This window comes from Macaca fascicularis, chromosome 17 (genome assembly GCF_037993035.2).
Source record: "Macaca fascicularis isolate 582-1 chromosome 17, T2T-MFA8v1.1".
Lineage (NCBI taxonomy): Eukaryota > Metazoa > Chordata > Mammalia > Primates > Cercopithecidae > Macaca > Macaca fascicularis.
The window spans coordinates 38,385,718-38,405,603 of NC_088391.1; the positions used below are offsets into that span (position 1 = coordinate 38,385,718).

The 19,886-nt window shown below is 37.5% G+C and overlaps 1 pseudogene; it reads left to right on the top strand.

Annotated features, from left to right (window-relative positions):
* LOC141408932 (non-histone chromosomal protein HMG-17 pseudogene) overlaps window positions 1–16,280 on the top strand; it is a 119,012-nt pseudogene extending 102,732 nt beyond the window's left edge.
* The last annotated feature ends 3,606 nt before the right edge of the window (window positions 16,281–19,886 follow it).

A 19,886-nucleotide genomic window follows, 5' to 3' on the forward strand; every position in this document is an offset into this window, starting at 1 on the left:
TCCTCTCCAGTTTTGGGGGGCTTTCTGAGGCCATGTGCATCATGTCTGGGTTCTTCTTTCCTTAAATGTATTCTCTCCAGAAAGATGCTGTTTGGCCTCTTTTGAAAAAGGATTTCTGGCAGGGATATTCTACCAAGCTGAACTATTTTTGGATACCAGATAAGCTTAAGCTAAGCTTTGCTATGTGAACTTCAGATAATTATCTTAAATTGCTGAACCTCATTTTAGAATGAAACAGTAGTACTACATGTTTCTAATTCTAATATATTTTTATATTATATCTAAGATCACATCAGGCATAATTATTATGTTTATTTAGCATTCATTTTTTGAGCATTGCCATGTGCCTAGCCTTGTTCTAGTTTCCAGGGACCCAAATGGGGAAAAAGACCCTAAATTTGTGAAGCTTATTTTCTACTGTAGTCAGTATATTCCTATATCACAAAACAATTTTTTTCTCCAGATTCTATCTAATTAAACATTTAGTCACCATAGCCTGTGCAAAAAAAACAAAAACAAAAACAAAAAATCTGTAACCAATATTTCTTAATAGCTGCCCTTGAATGGGAAAGCTAACTTCAGACTTCGCTTTGAAGTAGCAAAGCAAAACAAGAACATGTAAAAACAGACAAAAAATGTTTATAAAACAATTACCCGCAGTGTAAAAAGAAGCCATGCCAAATACGTTTGAATTCCAGAGTGATAGATACAGGTTTTGATTCAGCAACAAACAAAATCTCACATGTCAGAACATCTGTAAATAAAATCTCTAGATACATATCAACCTTAATTTACAGAACCACGTTATAGTGGAATGGCACCCTGTGATTCAGTTCATACATTTATTTAATATTTCAAAGAAGAATATAAGAATGTTATTAGCCTACTAAATTGTAAATGATAGATCTACAGTCTTGTTTCTACTTACCATACCCTATACATCTTGCTGACAGCTTACTTTTTGGAAGAGTTGGCTGTGAATTACCCTTAAGCATCTGAACTGTCTGATCCAAAGTTACTCTTCTATCTTTTCTTCCCTAGTGATGAAACATGTCTTTTTCTCCGGGGCATCTTTTGTAAATTATAATTATTCTTATGTAGTTCCCTTTGTTTTCTCGTTATTCCTTATTTCTCACATTGGTGAGAAAGAGGAAGGATAGGTTATCAAAGATATTTAATATTTCCTGAGTGGTAAAGGACATTTCATTGATCATGATGTAACATTTATAGTCCAAAGATACTAAACCATGTGCCCCAGGAAACCCCCGCAAAGTTGTTGGTACCCTCTTACAGCTTACTAGGTAGTTTGCTGTTCTTAAAGGAAAACTGAGACAGAAAACATATTTTTAAAAATAATAGAGATTATTTTACTGCTTGAAAGCAACATATAAACACATATATTTTTCAAATACACTTGAAGAGTCTACAATGAAAAAAATCATTCAGCTCTTAAAAATATGTTTTAGAACGCATGTTTTTAGAAGATAATTCTATTGCTTTATAAGGAAAAACACAGGAGGGGAAACAGTGATAATAGGTAAGAGTACTTTTCGTATGCTATATTTATTTTATCCATATTTACTGTATTCATACACATATATATGTGTGTATATATTTATATTATAAAAATATGAAAAAATATATTTATAAATATTTATATACACACACATATATACAATGTTAATATATTTAATAATAATCCAAACAAGTAATATATCTCATTCAATTTCCTATAATTATCATGTGGTAGAGGCTGCAAACTGTTCTCTTGCCTCATGTTACCAACTCCGTAATACAGATGTTTCTCGACTTAGCATGCCATTGTGTCCTGGTAAACCAACCCATCGTATGCTGAAAAGTCAAACGTAAATCAAACATAAGTCAACCATAAGTCAAGCCTAAGTAAAACATGCATTTAATACACTCGACCTACCCAACATCATAGCTTAGCTTAGACTACCTTAAACATTCTCAGAACACTTACATTAGCCTACAGCTGGGCAAAATCATCTGGCATACCGTATATTGTAGAGTATCTGCTGCTTTACTGTGGCTGACTGGAAGCTGTGCCTCACTGCCACAGCCTAGCATCATTAGAGAGTGTGGAACTGCTTTCCTTTAAATGCATATCACTTTTGCACCATCATAAAGTTGAAAAAAATGTAAGTCCAACCATCATAAGTTGGGACCATCTGTACCCAATCCACCCCGTCTGTGTGATAGAATCTATGCCAGCTTAGAGAAATGGAAAAGAAAAATTCATAATAGACAAAAATCATGCACATAAACATTGAAAGGAAACAAACAAACAAAAACCCTTCCTATAAAATTTAAGAGTAAGAAAATGTCATATTCCCCCTCTGAGAAATTGCTGTTGCCTCAGACTGCAAAAGAGGACTTGAAGAACAAGGCAGAAGGTAGCCTAGCTCAGCCAGTGGGACTAATGAAGCAGGTGTGTGGGCATCTCATTGACACTATGGTAAGAAGAGTCATTTTCCATCTTTGGAAGTTTTCCAAAAGACATAAAACATTTTATCTTTAATCACGTCTATTACACTCTAGAATTTATCAAACTTTCACAAATTTTAAAAATGCTAGCTAGTAGAGACAGTTTCAGAAACTATAGCCTCTACTTACAAAAACTAGTGCCAAATCCCGGAGTTTAATTACTGTAAAATCTTCCCCAGCAGCACATGAAGGAAATATATGCCATTGAATTCTGAGTTGAAATCTTTGAGTTCAGTCAATGTTTTCTGAAAATGAGCTCCCACAGGACCACCCACAACTGAATGCTTAGATTACATGTCATTGGACTCTGAGCCAAATGGCAAAGTCTAAGAATTCAATTATGCACAAATATGTAAATATAAATAGATATACACACATATACAGCTAAACTTATATGAGAACTTACAGAAGGAAATCCTCGTAAGTTCATGGCATAGGAGCTTTATTGTCACCCACAAAGCCTTCTCATAATAGAGAGGAAAACAGAACATTCAGAAAAGTTAGATGGTGGTTTCCAAGTGGCATTTATAGTAGATTTATAAATTATATAACCTTGTTTGGCAAGACTGTTGCTTAATATTCTGAAAATTCTACAAATACACTTTTTGTGAACAGGTTTCTTTTGAAATCCGAGCAGAATTTTACAAGTTGAATTATTTTAAATGTAATTCTAAAAGATAGTTTTCATATATTATGGGCATTTCATTAATTGTAAAGGTTACCCATGCTTTATTTAAAATAATACTTAAGTTATATTTTACAGTGAATGTGTCAATGTGCCAAGTGACACTCACTGGTTTCTCTTTCCAGTAAACTTTCATGGGAGCTATTTTTAATGACCCTGCTCATAAGAACAGGCTCCTTGCTGTCTGATAGAATGTTACTACTATGAATGAAGAGATTCCTTAAGTATTTAAAGCTATCCACAGATGTGCAAAGTGTCTGTTAAAAACTGCTTTAATCTTTGCTTTTCTTTGGGAACTACCTTTTGTTCATGTTGTTCTTGTGGTTATAGTGGTGGTTGCTATTAGTGTTCACTGAAGAAAACAAGCTCTTACAAACAAAAAAGCATGAAGAAAAAGAAAGAACCGGAGTGGGGGATGGACTCAGACTTTTTTTATGTGAGTTCTGTTCTCACTTCTACCACTATTTTCTTTTTATTTATTGAAATGGTTCTGTAGCTCAGCAAGGGGAAAACAAAAGGCATGAAAATTCATTTAAGTACTCTCTTTTATTTATGTTAACATTTCATCATATGCTGTTTAACAATTTACTAAATGTTTATTATGCACAGAGTTGCATTCTCAAGAGAATAAATAAGTTTCTGTCAGCACTTCTTTTAAGAAATCCTATTTTGGTTGTGGATTTTAAAAATTCATAATAAACATTTCCTTCAGGAAGAAGCCAAGAAAGAAAATGCTTTGACACTGCTGATAAGTAAGCTTGTAACTAAAGAAATGGAAAACAAACACGTGCATAAATATTCACTGTGTGTATATGTGAAGGGAAAGAGGAGGGAGGGAGACAGAAGAAGAGAGAAGGAGAGAGGAAGAGAGAGAGAGATAAAGAGAGAGAGAGACAGAGCATGTGAAAGAGTAAGAGAATAAAAAGATAATTAATTCCTGGATTTTATGATCTCTCTGATTGCTTCAGTGTTAACATTCCCACAGTTTGTCACCAGTCATACTTGCAAAATAGAAATAGAAAAGCACAGAGAATAGACTAGATGATGTCCAACGTTCTCCCAGCTCTGAAGTTTTATTATCATATTATATTAAGAAAAAATATAATAGAAAATAAATGTCAAATAAATGTCAAAAGATGAAGAATGACAATCTCTACTACTTTCATATGTCCTACATCATTTGACTCACATGTGGAGTTTATGTATATATATGTGTGTGTGTATATATATATGTGTGTATATATAGGTACATACAAGAAATTTACCAGCTCTAAGTTTTTATACTGAGAAGTGAGAGAATTGGGTTGGAAGAAGAGTGGCATTCTTGTCTGCCCTTCTTAATTATTTAATTTTGTAAAAGGAATGAGAACATTTATCAGTAGATTATTATTTGTCAGGCACTCTTAGAAGCACTATATTAACTTGTTGATATTTTTAATAACCATATAATGCAAGCGTATTATGATAGTATCCTGATTTTTTAGATGCACAAAATTCAAACATTAGCAGTTAAAACTTGCCAATGTCACAGTGCCTGTAGGTAGCAGAACAGGGTTTCTCAACCAAGTAGTCAGGTTCTGAGCTTATCCAGCACATCAATCCGTAACTACCCAGTGGGTTCTCATTGCCTGCTGCCTAGACAGAGCTGATTGATCAAGACAGGAGGATTGCGATAAAGATTTTAATACATGCAGAGCCAGCTGTATGGTAGACCAGTATTTTATTATTACTCAAATCAGTCTCCCCGAAAATGCAGGAATAGGATTTTTTAAGGATAATTTGGTGGGTAGGGGGTCAGAAAATGGGGAGTGCTGATTGGTCGGGTCAGAGATGAAATCACAGGGAGTTGAAGCTCTCCTCTTGCACTGAGTCAGTTCCCTGAGTGGAAGCCACAAGACGAGATGAGAATCTTGTAGCCTCTAGCTGCATGACTCCTAAACCATAATTTCTAATCTTATAGCCAATTTGTTAGTCCTGCAAAGGCAGTCTAGTCCCCAGGAAGGAAGGGGTTTATTTGTGGAAAGGGCTGTTACAGTCTTTATTTCAAAGCTACCCTATAAAGTAAGTTCCCCTGAAAGTTAGTTAGGTCTACACCCAGGAATGAACAAGGACAGCTGGAAGGTTAGAAGCAAGATGGAATCGGTTAGGTCAGATCTGATTCTCTGTAATAGTTACCTCAGTTATAATTTTTGCAAAGGTGGTTTCAAATCTAGCTCTACCTCTCCAGAGGAGATTGTGACGTGACTCTCTCACTAACCACATGCAGATTTTGCTGTATAACCAAAATGTAAGAAAGGACAAGACATTTTTCTGTCTATATAAAATAGTTTTCTGAAGGTGAAACCAAAATAAACATCTTCTATAAGCCTTTGGTCCAGATATAACAGTTAATATCTTACTGAATATTCTTTTTTTTTTTTTTTTTTTTTTTTTGAGACGGAGTCTCGCTCTGTCACCCAGACTGGAGTGCAGTGGCTGGATCTCAGCTCACTGCAAGCTCTGCCTCCCGGGTTCACGCCATTCTCCTGCCTCAGCCTCCCATCTTACTGAATATTCTTACAGCTACTTTTGGTTTTATAAAGCTTCACTGTAACTTATCAATATAGTGAGCATTTCTCAATGTCATTAAATCTTCTTCATTGAGTGCGTGCTTTTGAATGTTCACTTAATTGTGTCAAATTTGATAATGGCTGCTTTTAAAACACACAAACATAGCTGGCTTATTCAGTCTTGCTCAGAAGCCTCAGTTAAATATCTTTAAATAATTAAATTAACCAATCTGTCTGCATTAGTTTTCTGTGCTATGTAACAGGTTACCAGAAACTCAGTGGCTAAAAATTACATACATTTTAATCAAATGGCTTATATGGGTTAGGAGTCCAGACATGGCTTAGCTGAGTTATCTGCTTTGGGTCTTAAGACTGCAGTCAAGGTGTCAGCAGGCTACATTCTCATCTAGGGGCTCAACTGGGAGAGAATCAGCTTTGAAGCTTCCTCAAGTTATTGGCAGTATTCATTCCCTTGCCACTATTGATCATATAGCTTCCATTTCTTGCTAGCTGTCTGCCAGGGGCTGCCTGGTCACAAAAGGTCATCTGTAGTTCCTTGCCCAGTGACCACCCCCATAGGCAGCTCACAAGTCATGTGCTTTTTCAAGGCTAGAAAGAGTGAGAACCAGAATTAGCAAAAAGAGTCTTATATAATGTTTCATAATCGTGGGCATGACATTCATCATGTTTGTTGTATTCTTTTGATTAGAAGTGAAGACGATAGGATATGCTACCCCAAAATATGCCAATTTGGCATAAGAATTATTTTGAGTTCCTGAAATCTATTATCTCTTTAAAAGCCCAGCTTCCCAAAAGAACTAAAAAGAACTAAGTTGTCATAAATCCCTTCCCTGGGGGCAACTTTAATCTTCTTGGACACCACATCCAGACAGACATTGTCACAAACTAATGCATTTCCCATCTAATTTCTTAAGAGCCCAAACACTCACTTGCTTTTTCATATGTGCTCTTTCATCTCCTCTTTCCCCTAATAAGTTAGGTATGTCAACCCCAAATTCTAACCACCCCTTTGGTGGGTAGGGGTTCAGAAATTTCCAGAGCTGAGTTCAAGTCCTGAATATCCTTGTTACTTTTCTGTCTCATTGATCTGTCTAACATTGACAGTGGGGTAATAAATTCTCTAACTATAACTGTGTGGGAGTCTAAGTCACTTTGTAGGTCTCTAAGAACTTGCTTTATGAATCTGGGTGCTCCTGTATTGAGTGTTTATATATTTAGGATAGTTAGCTCTTCTTGTTGCATTAATCCCTTTACCATTATGTATTACCCTTCTTTGTCTTTTTTGATCTTTTTTGGTTTAAAGTCTGTTTTATCAGAGACTAGGATTGCAACCCTGCTTTTTTTTTTTTTTTTTTCCCTTGCATTTGCTTGGTAAATATTCCTTCATCCTTTTATTTTGAGCCTATGTGTGTTTTTGCAGTGGCTGGTACTGGTTTTTCCTTTCCATATTTAGTGCTTCCCTCAGGAGCTCTTGTAAGGCAGGCCTGGTGGTGACAAAATCTCTCAGCATTTGCTTGTCTGTAAAGGATTTTATTTCCCCTTCACTTATGAAGTTTAGTTTGGCTGGATATGAAATTCTCGGTTGAAAATTCTTTTCTTTAAGAATGTTGAATATTGGCCCCCACTCTCTTCTGGCCTATAGGGTTTCTGCAGAGAGATCTGCTGTTAGTCTGACGGGCTTCCCTTTGTGGGTAACCCGATCTTTCTCTCTTGCTGTCCTTAACATTTTTCCTTCATTTCAACTCTGGTGAATCTGACAATTATGTGTCTTGGGGTTGCTCTTCTCGAGGAATATCTTTTTGGTGTTCTCTGCATTTTCTGAATTTGAATGTTGGCCTGTCTTGATAGGTTGGGGAATTTTTCCTGGATAATATCCTGAAGAGTGTTTTCTAACTTGGTTCCATTTTCCCCGTCACTTTCAGGAACACCAATCAAACATAAACTTGGTCTTTTCACATAGTACCAAATTTCTTGGAGACTTTTTTCATTCCTTTTCATTCTTTTTTCTCTAATCTTGTCTTCACACTTTATTTCATTAAGTTGATCTTCAATCTCTGATCTCCTTTCTTCCACTTGATTGATTCAGCTATTGATACTTGTGTGTGCTTCATGAAGTTCTCATGCTGTGGTTTTCAGCTCCATCAGGTCATTTATGTTCTTCTCTAAACTGGTTATTCTAGTTAGCAATTCCTCTAACCTTTTTTCAGGGTTCTTAGCTTCCTTGCATTGGGTTAGAACATGCTCCTTTAGCTTGAAGGAGTTTGTTATTACCCACCTTCTGAAGCCTACTTCTGTCAATTCGTCAAACTCATTCTCTGTCCAGTTTTGTTCCCTTGCTGACTAGTTGTGATCCTTTGAAGCAGAAGAGGCATTCTGGTTTTGGAATGTTCAGCCTTTTTGCCCTGTTTTTTTCTCATCTTTGTGGATTTATCTGCCTTTGATCTTTGATACTGGTGACCTTCAGATGCGATTTCTGAGTGGATGTCCTTTTTGTTGATGTTGATACTATTCCTTTCTGTTGGTCAGTTTTTCTTCAAACAGTCAGGCCCTTCTGCTGCAGGTCTGCTAGAGTTTGCTGGAGGTCCACTGCAGGCCCTGTTTGCTTGGGTATCACCAGCAGAGGCTGCAGAACAGCAAAGATTGCTGTCTGTTTCTTCCCAGAGGGGCACCCACCAGATGCCAACCAGAGCTCTCCTGTATGAGGTGTCTGTTGACCCCTGCTGGGAGGTGTCTCCCAGTCAGGAGGCACGGAGATCAGGGAACCACTTGAGGGGGCAGTCTGTCCCTTAGCAGAGCTCGAACATTGTGCTGGGAGATCTACTGCTCTCTTCAGAGCTGGCAGGCAGGAACATTTAAGTCTGCTGAAGTTACGCCCACAGCCACCCCTTCCCCCAGGTGCTCTGTCCCAGGGAGACAGGGGTTTTATCCATAAGCCCCTGACTGGGGCTGCTGCCTTTCCTTCAGAGATGCCCTGCTCAGAGAGGAGGAATCAAGAGAGGCAACCTGGCTACAGCGGCTTTGTGGAGCTGCAGTGGGCTCTGCCCAGTTCAAACTTCCGGGTAGAAATTTCCTTTTTAAAATTTTTTGAGGCAGGGTCATGTTCTGTCTTCCAGGCTGGAGTGCAGTGATGCGATCATGGCTCACTGCAGTCTCAATCTCCTGGGCTCAAGCAATCCTCCCAAATCAGCCTCCCAAGTATCTGGGACTACAGGTGTGCACCACCATGCCTGGCTGATTTTTTTACTTTTTGTAGAATTTCTTACTTCTGAGTACTCCTATGTATCTGTACAATGCACATATACACAAACTTCCTTTTTTCTCTTGTTAATGTATTTTTGTCATCCTAATTTATAGGGTCCCAGCTGGATAACCTAGGAGGAGATAGGGAAGCTTCCTCGACAGGTTACTGCCACACTTAATGGGGAGAGCAGATTACTCAAAGGCACAAAATTGAAGAGATAGGGATGTGGTTCCTCACACTGTTCCCTCTTCACTGGAGCTTCCTTGGTATATAGAGTTGCTCAAGAACAAAGCGTCTCTGTGACAAGTGTTACAGGTGAGGGTTTCTGTCTCAGTGATCATTAAGTTAAAGTTCAAACAACTGTTAATTTTCCCTTCCAGGAAATCCTAATATGTGTGGTAAGTGTCTGTAGACAGGCAGTTCAGTGATTCAGTGATATCTTCTTTTTCCTCCTTAGTTTCGGCTGATCCTGAGGCGTGTAGAAGAAAGTGCCTTCGGGTCTCCCCAGAGTAAGTTTCTTGAAAAACAGGTAGTCAGTAATTATAGACAGACTATATGAAATGTATTATCAAAGTCAGGTGGCATTCTATCCACCCTTTCTGTGTACCTAGATTACAAATCTATGTTGTTTAAGGAAATAATGTGATTTTTTAGAGGTTTTTTTTTCCCCAAAGAGCAAATTTTTTTCATACCACCTATAAGATAGCCCTTCTCTTCATTACTTATTTATTCACTTATTCATTCACTCATTCATTGATTTAATAAATATTCTTGAGTTACCAGGAGTAATTCATTCAGCCTCTTTGTCAGAAACTATGAATACAGCAGTGAATGAGATACGATTCCTGCCTCAAAAAGGTTAGAATGCATTGGAGAAAACACATTAGAAAAACCTACACAAACATCTAAAATAGTAATTAACCATGTGACAATAGGAGATACAAAGCAAACTAACAGAACTCTGTATTGCATCACAAAATAATAAGATGAGTTTTATTCCATTAGTGAATCCCAAGCAAAGAGGCTTAGGTTGTAGTGTCCAGGTATCTGCCCAAAAAGCTTTTCAAGATTTTAAGCAATGTGGACAAGCAATAAAAGGAATTGTCTTCTGAGCAAACTATCCCTCATCAGAAATTCCAAATCTTTCTCCGTTGTTTTCTAGTAGAGAACATCAAGGGTTTTTGCGCCCACCCCCTTACACACACACACACCCCCCCACACACACGTTTTAATCTGGCATATGGTATTCCAAAACATAATTGAACAATTGTCGCTTAATGATTCAGTAATATTACTCAAGATATGTTCACAGAAAATTATTATTATTATTATTATTATTATTATTATTGAGACAGAGCCTTGCTCTGTCGCCCAGGCTGGAGTGCAGTGGCACAATCTCAGATCACTGCAAGCTCCGCCTCCCGGGTTCACGCCATTCTCCTCCCTCAGCCTCCGGAGTAGCTGAGACTACAGGCGCCCGCCACCATGCCCGGCTAATTTTTCTGTATTTTTAGTAGACACGGGGTTTCACCATGTTAGCCAGGATGGTCTGGATCTCCTGACCGCGTGATCCACCCGCCTCGGCCTCCCAAAGTGCTGGGATTACAGGCAAGAGCCACTGCACCCTGCCAGAAAATTCTTAAAAATTCTATTTGATAGTAGAAACATAGGTAGAATCAAAATTATATGAGCAGTAAGGTATATAGGGAGGTCAAGTGTTTTCTAAGAGCATTTTGTCCCATTAGAAGCCTACACATTAATTGGGAAAGAAAAGTTCTCTTTACATTATTCAGGCTTTGTATTCAGAAACATAGTATAGCTCTCCATGTAGCTAAACATTTCATTTCTCTCAGTAAAATATTATCAAATATTATCAAGGTATCCCTATAGGCCTTACCTAGAAAGTTAGGGTTATTTTAAATAATACATAAGTGTTTCGGTTGCTACCGAGTATAAACAATGCTTCCCATTATGTCTTTTTTTTTTTTTTTTTTTTTTTTTTTTTTGAGACCGAGTCTCGCTCTGTCACCCAGGCTGGAATGCAGTGGCAGAATCTCGGCTCACTGCAAGCTCCGCCTCCCGGGTTCACGCCATTCTCCTGCCTCAGCCTCCCGAGTAGCTGGGACTACAGGCGCCCGCCACCAAGCATGGCTAATTTTTTGTATTTTTAGTAGAGATAGGGTTTCACCATGACAGCCAGGATGGTCTCGATCTCCTGACCTAGTGATCCGCCCGCCTCGGCCTCCCGAAGTACTGGGATTCTAATGGTTGCCACTGGTTTGAAATGTAGTTGATTATTGCACGTTTCTCTTATATCTGACCATTACTAATTCCATAAGTTTTGACAGTCGCTTGAATGGAAATGACATTCACAAAAGATGCGTCAAGGCTCATAACACTAGCTTTGAGCTCCGTTTTTACCAATTATTTCAGAAACTATTTTAAATTTCCTAATGGTTAACTTTACTTTGTTTAAAGTCTTAGTATTACATTTTAGCTTTATAGAATGTAGCATACTTAGTTTGAATATTGAGACAAGTACAAAGATTTTTTTTAAGAGTAAGAATACATTTTATAAATGCCCCTTGAGACTGTGAACATCTTTCTTTTTATTCTTCCTCTTCTGTGTTTTTCTGCATGGTACAGTTTTTATTCAACTTTCAGGAATATGGAAGGTATACAATTGTAAATTTTCAAAATTATAGTTTTACTTGTATATTTTGTTAACGGCAAAACTAAGATGTCTTTTCTCATCCATTCCTTTTTATAGTTCTTCCTACCCCTTTCACTGCTTCCTGTCTATTATTACTGTAATTTAGTAAAAAAAAATTTATTTTGAAAATATTGATACACAATTATAATATATATATAAATCATTTAGATGAGTATTTAATGACAGTACTACATATTACAAGTCCTTTTCCATTATGATTCTCTATTTTGAGCTTTTAATTTAGTTTCCTCTCTTAGACTCGAAAAGGCGGTGTACTGTATAATTTTTTTCAGTCTTTGTATAGTTGATTTTCTTTGCACAAGAAATGAGAGAGTAGTGCATACAATTATTTAGCTACAGTAAATAAAAGACTCTAGTATTTTGTTAATAAAAATGTTCAAGTATTTACAAGCCCACATTGAAGATACATATTGTACAGTGTATAGTGTACTTATAATTGTTAGGCTTAATTGGGTTAAGTATAAATATCTAAGAATAGAAAGAAGCAGTGGAAAAATTTCTTTTAAACACTGAATGTTGTATAAAATCTATAAAGGTCTGGGGATGTCCTTGACTAGAGACTTTTATGAGGAAGAAATGAAGCATTGAACCGACTAAGTCTTTCCCTCATGTTCTTTTGAGTAAAAACACCTGTGGTTTCAGCTGCTAAATCTTTGCTCAGGGTGATAGGTGAATACAGGCTTTCTTCTTTCTGTGCTTAAATATCTTTAGAAACGTAAAGGCCATCTGTACCCCAAAGTTAGGTCATGCACAAGTGAAAACTCTCCTGCCATGTAGCCCCACCCACTGCCCAGGTACATAATGCCATGCTTTGATTCCTGTCTGACTTTGTTCCCTTGGTGCTTGGCACATAGTTCCACCTCTATGATTTAGGCCACTCTGGAACTTGTCACCGGCAAAGACTCTTTATAGTTGCAATTACCACTTCACTCTGCAATTACACCCTGTAAGAGGTCAAGCTGAATATATCAGGGGCCTTCTACACACTGCCTACCTACATCTTAACTCATGTAAATCCCAGATGTCGCACTTTAGCAGAGCACTTCGTTGGGGAATATTCAGGTTGTTATTTTTCACTTTCTTAGCAATGAGGCAATCTAAGGAGGTATTTTTCCTTTCATTTCACTTCTATGTCTGTTCTGGTTTATTTTGCAGTGGTAACAGGTAAAAGAATCTGGGGAAATGTGTCTTTGATGATAGGACTCGTCTCTGAGCCACTTCTCAGTGCTCAAAAACAGTTTGCAGAAAGGTGGAGTTTCTGGAGGAGGAATGAAGTGGGGAAGCTTTTTCTTTCTCAAGAAATACTTTCTTTTGTATTTTGTCACTACTCCTCCTCCTCTCCATGTTACTATTTAGATGGGTCCAGTGCTCGTTTCCACTCAGGAGGAGCTCTTTTCTGTTGAACACTTAGCTCTTGGAAGGTAAAAAAAGGAGTAAGAAGCCATGGTATGGGTGGCTTGAGTTCTGTCTAAGAATTGGATTCGAGTGGCCAGTGTAATACAGGGCGACCAGTTCCATTTGAATTTCTGATTATCAGTGAATACTTTTTTTTCAGCATAAATATGTCCTAATTATTGCTGGGTATACACTCACACTAAAAATTATTCTTTTTTAAATCTGGGATTCAAATTTAACTAGGTGTTCTGTATCATATTTTTATTTTCTAAAACCGCCAATCTTAGATTGTACTAATGGTCAAGAGTGACATGTTGCTCATCCTAGATTACAATGATAGAAAATGTTATAATTAGAACCAATTTCCAAACTCAAGATAAAGATCGTGTGTTGTATTATAATACAATACATTGTATTATGTAAGCCATTTAAAGATACACAGGACTTAGGGAGGTAGGGAAATGGAGGGGAAATTCATAACAGCTGTGTAATTTGAAAAACTGGGGATTTGTTTGATGAGTAATTAAAAATGTTTATGAGAATGTTGGTTTTGATTAATAAGAGTTTTATTTGTTATAAGTAAGGAGAGTAGTGGTAGCATTTTTAAAGTACTGTTTTAATGAGGGGAACTGATAGAAGGTTTTTTTTTTTTTTTTTTTTTTTTTTTTTTTTTTTTTTTTTGGAGACGGAGTCTTGCTCTGTCGCCCAGGCTGGAGTGCAGTGGCCGGATCTCAGCTCACTGCAAGCTCCACCTCCCAGATAGAAGGTTTTTATGGGGTGATGGAGAGGGGAGGAGGTGACTTATTAAATGCGGAGGAGGGACTTTGGTAGTGTAGCCATAGTGAGTTATGTCGGTACATAGGTTGTATGCTATGATAAGAAAGTTATAGTTTTTGGGGCAATGGAGACTTTGATATAGTAAGGAGGAATGTTTATTTGTATTTATTTATAAGTTGTTCGGGTTTGTCAGGAGTTGATTTTAGTTGACTAAGTGACCGTGTTTTGTATAGAGCTAGGAAGAAAAACAGGCTGTAATGCAGGGGACTGTCGTGCCTAGAGACCCTCCCCAACTGCTTACACTTGGAGAAGGTTTGGAAATTCAGAATCCAGAGGAAATTTCAATACCAGAAGATATTACTAATAATCACCTTCTTGCCCTGATTTCACTTTAGAAAATCAATCTTGCCAATGGGAGGAATTAAGCATAAAAGTATCTGTTATCACACAACCCCCCAAAGCCTCAGAGCATAACCTATAATGTATGCTAACACCATTTTGGCAGAATTAGCAAATGGTATTTAGTTTTTAAAAGAAAATGTTTGAGGAAAATAGAAACAAATTTTTCAGTGCAAGACATGAAGTTATAGCATTCTATCTCTGCTTTTTGAAGTGTCTTTCATTGCACCCTTTTTAACTGGACAATTTCTTAGCTCTCAAATCTCACATCACCTACTACAGAGAGCCCTCTATGGATCACCTCCCTCTCCCATGGAGAGTTCTTTGAGGACATGGACTGTTACTTATTCAGCTCTGTATGCCTAGAACCTAGTGAGAGGTGAAGTCAGCTGGGCTTCTGGTTTGGGTGGGGACTTGGAGACCTTCAGTGTCTAGCTAAAGGATTGTTAATGCACCAATCAGCACTCTGTAAAAACGCACCAATCAGCACTCTGAGTCTAGCTAAAGGATTATAAATGCACTAATCAGCACTCTGTAAACACACCAATCAGCTCTCTGTAAAAATGCACCAGTCAGCACTCTGTAAAATGGACCAATCAGCGCTCAGTAAAATGAACAGCTCAGAGGGATATGGGTGGGGGCAAACAAGGGAATAAAAGCTGGCCACCCTAGCCAGCAGTGGCAACCCTCTGGGGTCCCCTTCCAGTTGTGGAAGCTATGTTCTTTTGCTCTTCACAATAAATCTTGTTGCTGCTCACTCTTTGGGTCCACATCACCTTTAAGAGCTGTAACACTCACTGCAAAGGTCTGCAGCTTCAGTCCTAAAGTCAGCAAGATCACGAACCCACCGGAAGGAAGAAAATCCAGACACATCTGAACATCTGAAGGAACAAACTCTGGACACATCATCTTTAAGAACTGTAACATTCACCGCAAGGGTCTGAGGCTTCATTCTTGAAGTCAGCAAGATCAAGAACCCACTGGAAGGAACCAATTCTATACACACTAGGAACCAGCGAAGTTCAAGAAATATTTGTTGAGTGAATGAAGAAGTGAAATCTGCAATAAAATTGCATGGAAACAGTAACCACTAAGCAGATTTTGAAATAAGGAGAGCTATGGGACAGTCCCCAAATGCACAATTGCAAATCTTTAAAACAATATTGGAAAATCGTTAAACTAAGATAAGAGTTAATAGGAATTAAGAGCATCAGAAACTTTGAGCCCCGTGTTAGAAAAGTGATGTTCGGTATTTAACCTTAATGCGCTTAAGTTTAATTAGACGTTTCATGTACTGCGTTCTTGACCAGGCCCCCATTCTTTGGAACAGATCACATCCAGAACAGGTAGATATTTATAAAATAAATTTTCCTTATTTTCCTAATAAAATAAATCAGTTGAACCATATCGCATTGTGTTATTGCGGTCTCATCTAAATTTCTATGATCAGATATAGTGAGTGGCAATATAAAGTGCCACTACATTTTAGAAAATGAAACATTTAAAAAAAATCCCTCTTCACCGCACCACTTCACCTGACTAGCCTAAAAATTATAATCATAAAATATTAAAAATAAATGAATAAACAGAGCAGCAGGAAGAAGAAGAGGTGAAAACACCCCCCAGACTAACCAAAGCCCACTATGCAGCTGCACCCCCACGTCGAACCCCTACATCTCCCCACCAGTGCCATCATGTCCAAGAAAAAGGCTGAAGGGGATGCTGAAGGGAGATAAAACCACGACGAAGGAAGAATCACAGAGAAGAGCCACAAAGCTGTCTGCTAAACCTGCTCCTCCAAAGCCAGAGCCCAAGCCTAAAAAGACTCCGGCAAAGAAAGGAGAGGAGCCACCTAAAGGGAAAAATGGAAAAGCTGACACTGGCAAGGAAGGGGATAACCCTGCAGAACATGGAGATGCCAACACAGACCAAGTACAGAAAGCTGAAGGTGCTGGAGATGTGCATTTTTGATAACTGTGTACTTCTGATGACCATACAGGTTGAAATACTATTTTTTATCAAGTTTTATTAAAACACAGTATTTTGTTTTACTTTTTTGTTAAGTTATGTGATATGGTTTGGCTGTGTCCCTATCCAAAATCTCATCTTGAATTCTAGTCCCCATGATCCCCATGTGTCAAGGGCAGGACCAGGTAGAGGTAATTGTATCATGGGGGCGGTTTCTTCCATGCTGTTCACCTAATAGTGAGTGAGTCTCAGTAGGGATAATGGTTTTATAAGGGTCTGGAATTTCCCCTGCTTGCACTCAATCCGTCCTGCCACCCTGTGAAGAAGGTGCCTGCTTCTCCTTTGCCTTCCGCCATGATTGTAAGTTTCCTGAGGCCTCCCCAGTCATGTGGAACTGTGAATCAGCTAAACCTCTTTCCTTTATAAATTATCCAGTCTGGAGTACTTGTTAAAAGCAGTGTAAGAACTGACTAATAAACTACGTTAGCACACAGAACACTTTACTGTTTTTCAGGGGAGGGGCAAATGTCACTAATAGAATGTTTCTGAAGCTGGATTAATATGAGAGAAAATCCCTTTCCCCTCTAGCTTTGAGAGACTTTTCTTGGCTCCCAGGAGAAGGGATTCCCTTCTACCTGACTTTGACCACGCGTAGCCACCTTGGCACAAATGCCTTGTGGTATGGAAAATCAAATTATTTTCATGGCCTCTTCTCCCTTTCCACCTTCAGCAAAGACTTAACTCCTTTAAACCCAGACACCTATTGGGACCTGACCTCCAATAATTCGTTACCAGTGTGTCAGGCAATCTGGACTTTCCGGTGATGCCACTGAGATGGTGCCCCTCAAAAGATCAGTGGTTCTGTTTCTAGATTATGGATCTTCACATGAATTCTGTCATTTTTATTTCACTTCCTAAGAGTCAGGGTCAACTTGTGAAAAGTTATAAACAACATGCTAAATGTGAAATGTCAGCCCTCACTCTAAACTTCTCCTGTTCAGAGAATCAAATGGAGACTTCTTTTGGGTTTTATAGTGGCTTTCTGATTTTTGGTAGTCCACTGAAGAAGGGAGTTTAAAAGTTGTATACTGTTAAGGATTGTTTGCCCATGTCCTGCCTGAAATATCATGATTGTTTATGGAAAGTATCTTTAATAAAACTGGATACTGTTTGACTTGAATAAATAAATAAATAAATAAATTAATTAATTAATTAAAATCTGAAAATATTCTTACTCTTAAACTCAGGAATTATATTTCGAGATTAATTCAAGTATAAAATTATTTTATTGGAAAAGAGGTATATTGATTCATTATATATTGCAACACGGGACAGGAGACAATCTATCCATCCAGCAAGCAGAAAAAGGTTACATAAGTTACAATACCTACGTTCAACTAAAAATTATTTAGTTCTTTAAAATAGTGTTTAGTAAAACACTACTCACAAGCCATTTATAATACTTCATTATAAAATTAAATATAATCAAAATATAATTGATATAAAAAGATTATTAGGAAAAGTAATTGGAGGAAGTAGAACAAAAATAACATTTTCACAAAATGGTTGACACTTTTTATGTGCCAGACACTTTTCTAAGTATTTTAAATATGTTAACCCATTTAAGCCTCATAACAGCCCTATGGAATAAGTATCATTATTATTGACAATTTTACAAATAAGGAAATAAGAAACAAAGATGTTAAGTAACTTGCATAAAGTCATACTTTAAAATCAGTAGAAAATATTCAAATACAGGCTATCAATAGCATAGTTATAAGTATGCATCCATGTTGGCATTTATCACTTTTTAAAATTTTTCTTTATGTTGTGTCATACGGCATATTAAATTATTATATGTATAATTTAATTATTCATTACTTAACAACAGTTTCAGAAAATAATATTCAATTGATCAGGACTTTGAGACATTAAGATGAACTGTGCTGTTTCATCTGAACTTGAAATTTTTTGAGTTCTGCCTTATGAAAAAGTCTTTTTATACCCTGATATCTGAATATTTAGCAGTGAGGTCCACCATTGATATTAAATTCTTCTCGATGGCAGATAGCATACCAAGATATAATTTAATTGCAATACCTGGGAAGGTAACAGAAAAAGATGAGATCACACAGCCCATTAGTTTCGAGGCATAGGTGTAGATCAGTCAAGTGAAAAGGAAGCAGGTGTCTAAGTTAGATGGCAAGAGACACAATTAGTAGCTCCCTGGATTTGCACAGGAGCCTCCTGAGGCTCAAGTAACCGCTTCCCAGCAGGCACGCAGTCTGACACCTGAGATGGCAAGCTGAGCTAAGAAACCTCAGGATAGCAGTCACCTAGCTGGAAACAGGGTTGCTGCCGGAGGGAGGAGAGGGGTATGTGGCAATGTTCCCGCAAATCCCTGAAGAGCGCTGCTCCATTTCCCTGGGCCACAGTCTCTGCAAGGTGTGCTGTAAACACGCCCTGGAAATGCATCCGTTCTACAGTTATTTCCATCCTAGTGTAGCACTCCTGTAGCCTTGTTTCAAGGCTTGTTTCAAGGCTGCAGAAGTGCTATGCTAGGATGGAAATAACTGTAGAACGGATGCATTTTGTTCTACAGGTTCAAAATGCTCATACTTAAGTACAGTCTAGGGACACTTTATTCTAGAACCTGTGTGATTGAAATTATAAATGTGAACACTCTCTTATATGATTCACTTTTTTAAAAAAAAATTCATTGTTGTCTTTTGTATTTTGGCATTATCCAGTCAAAATTAATAACAAAAAGCTAAAGTATTACTTTTTTCAAGATGAACAGATCTTATGGTCTCATTCTCGATAAAAATGACTTTAATGTGTTGAATCAGGTGAGACATCTAGATATCTAGCTTTCTAGTGTTATTCACATGCTTTAGAAGCATGCCTACCTCCATCTCTGTTCCTTTAAGTATGAATATTATCAACAAGAAAGGATATCTGAACAACAGCACTAGAAGTAAAGTGATAGAATTTAGTTTATATATTCAAGTCTTAGACTAAATGCTTTCACAAGTATTAACATGTGATAAGGAAATACTCCTCTTGGAAGTGATTGCCACATCATATCCTCTAACGAACAACTTTCCTTCACCTGATATTTTCTTATCACAAGTAATGTGCCTGCATTGCTAAATACTGTAATCTGATTTTCTCTAGGTAACAGCTTGAAACAATGAAATACAACTCTGCTTTATCTTTTACTAAATAATCGACTTAGCAAGTGTTATAGGACCAGTATTGAGATTCCTCTTCTGGACTTTTATAATTTCAAATATTATGCTTCCCCATCTCCACCCGTTAGAGAGGTATATTGCAATACATGGGGAAAAAAAGGTATAGCTATAGATATATCTCCAAGCACAAATGCTTTGTGTTTTATATGCTTAAACAGATTTTAGGATTGTAAACCCTTTTAAAGTGCCATTTTGCTGTAGAAATTAGTTATAATCTGACAACATTTGTTCACAGTAATGCCCTGTACAAACATATATTGAGGTTGGATGTTCTAAATTATATTAGTACTAAATCTTTATGAAGACAACTGTTATGACATAATCCCTCTGTCTTCTGGATAAACTGTATGTCAAC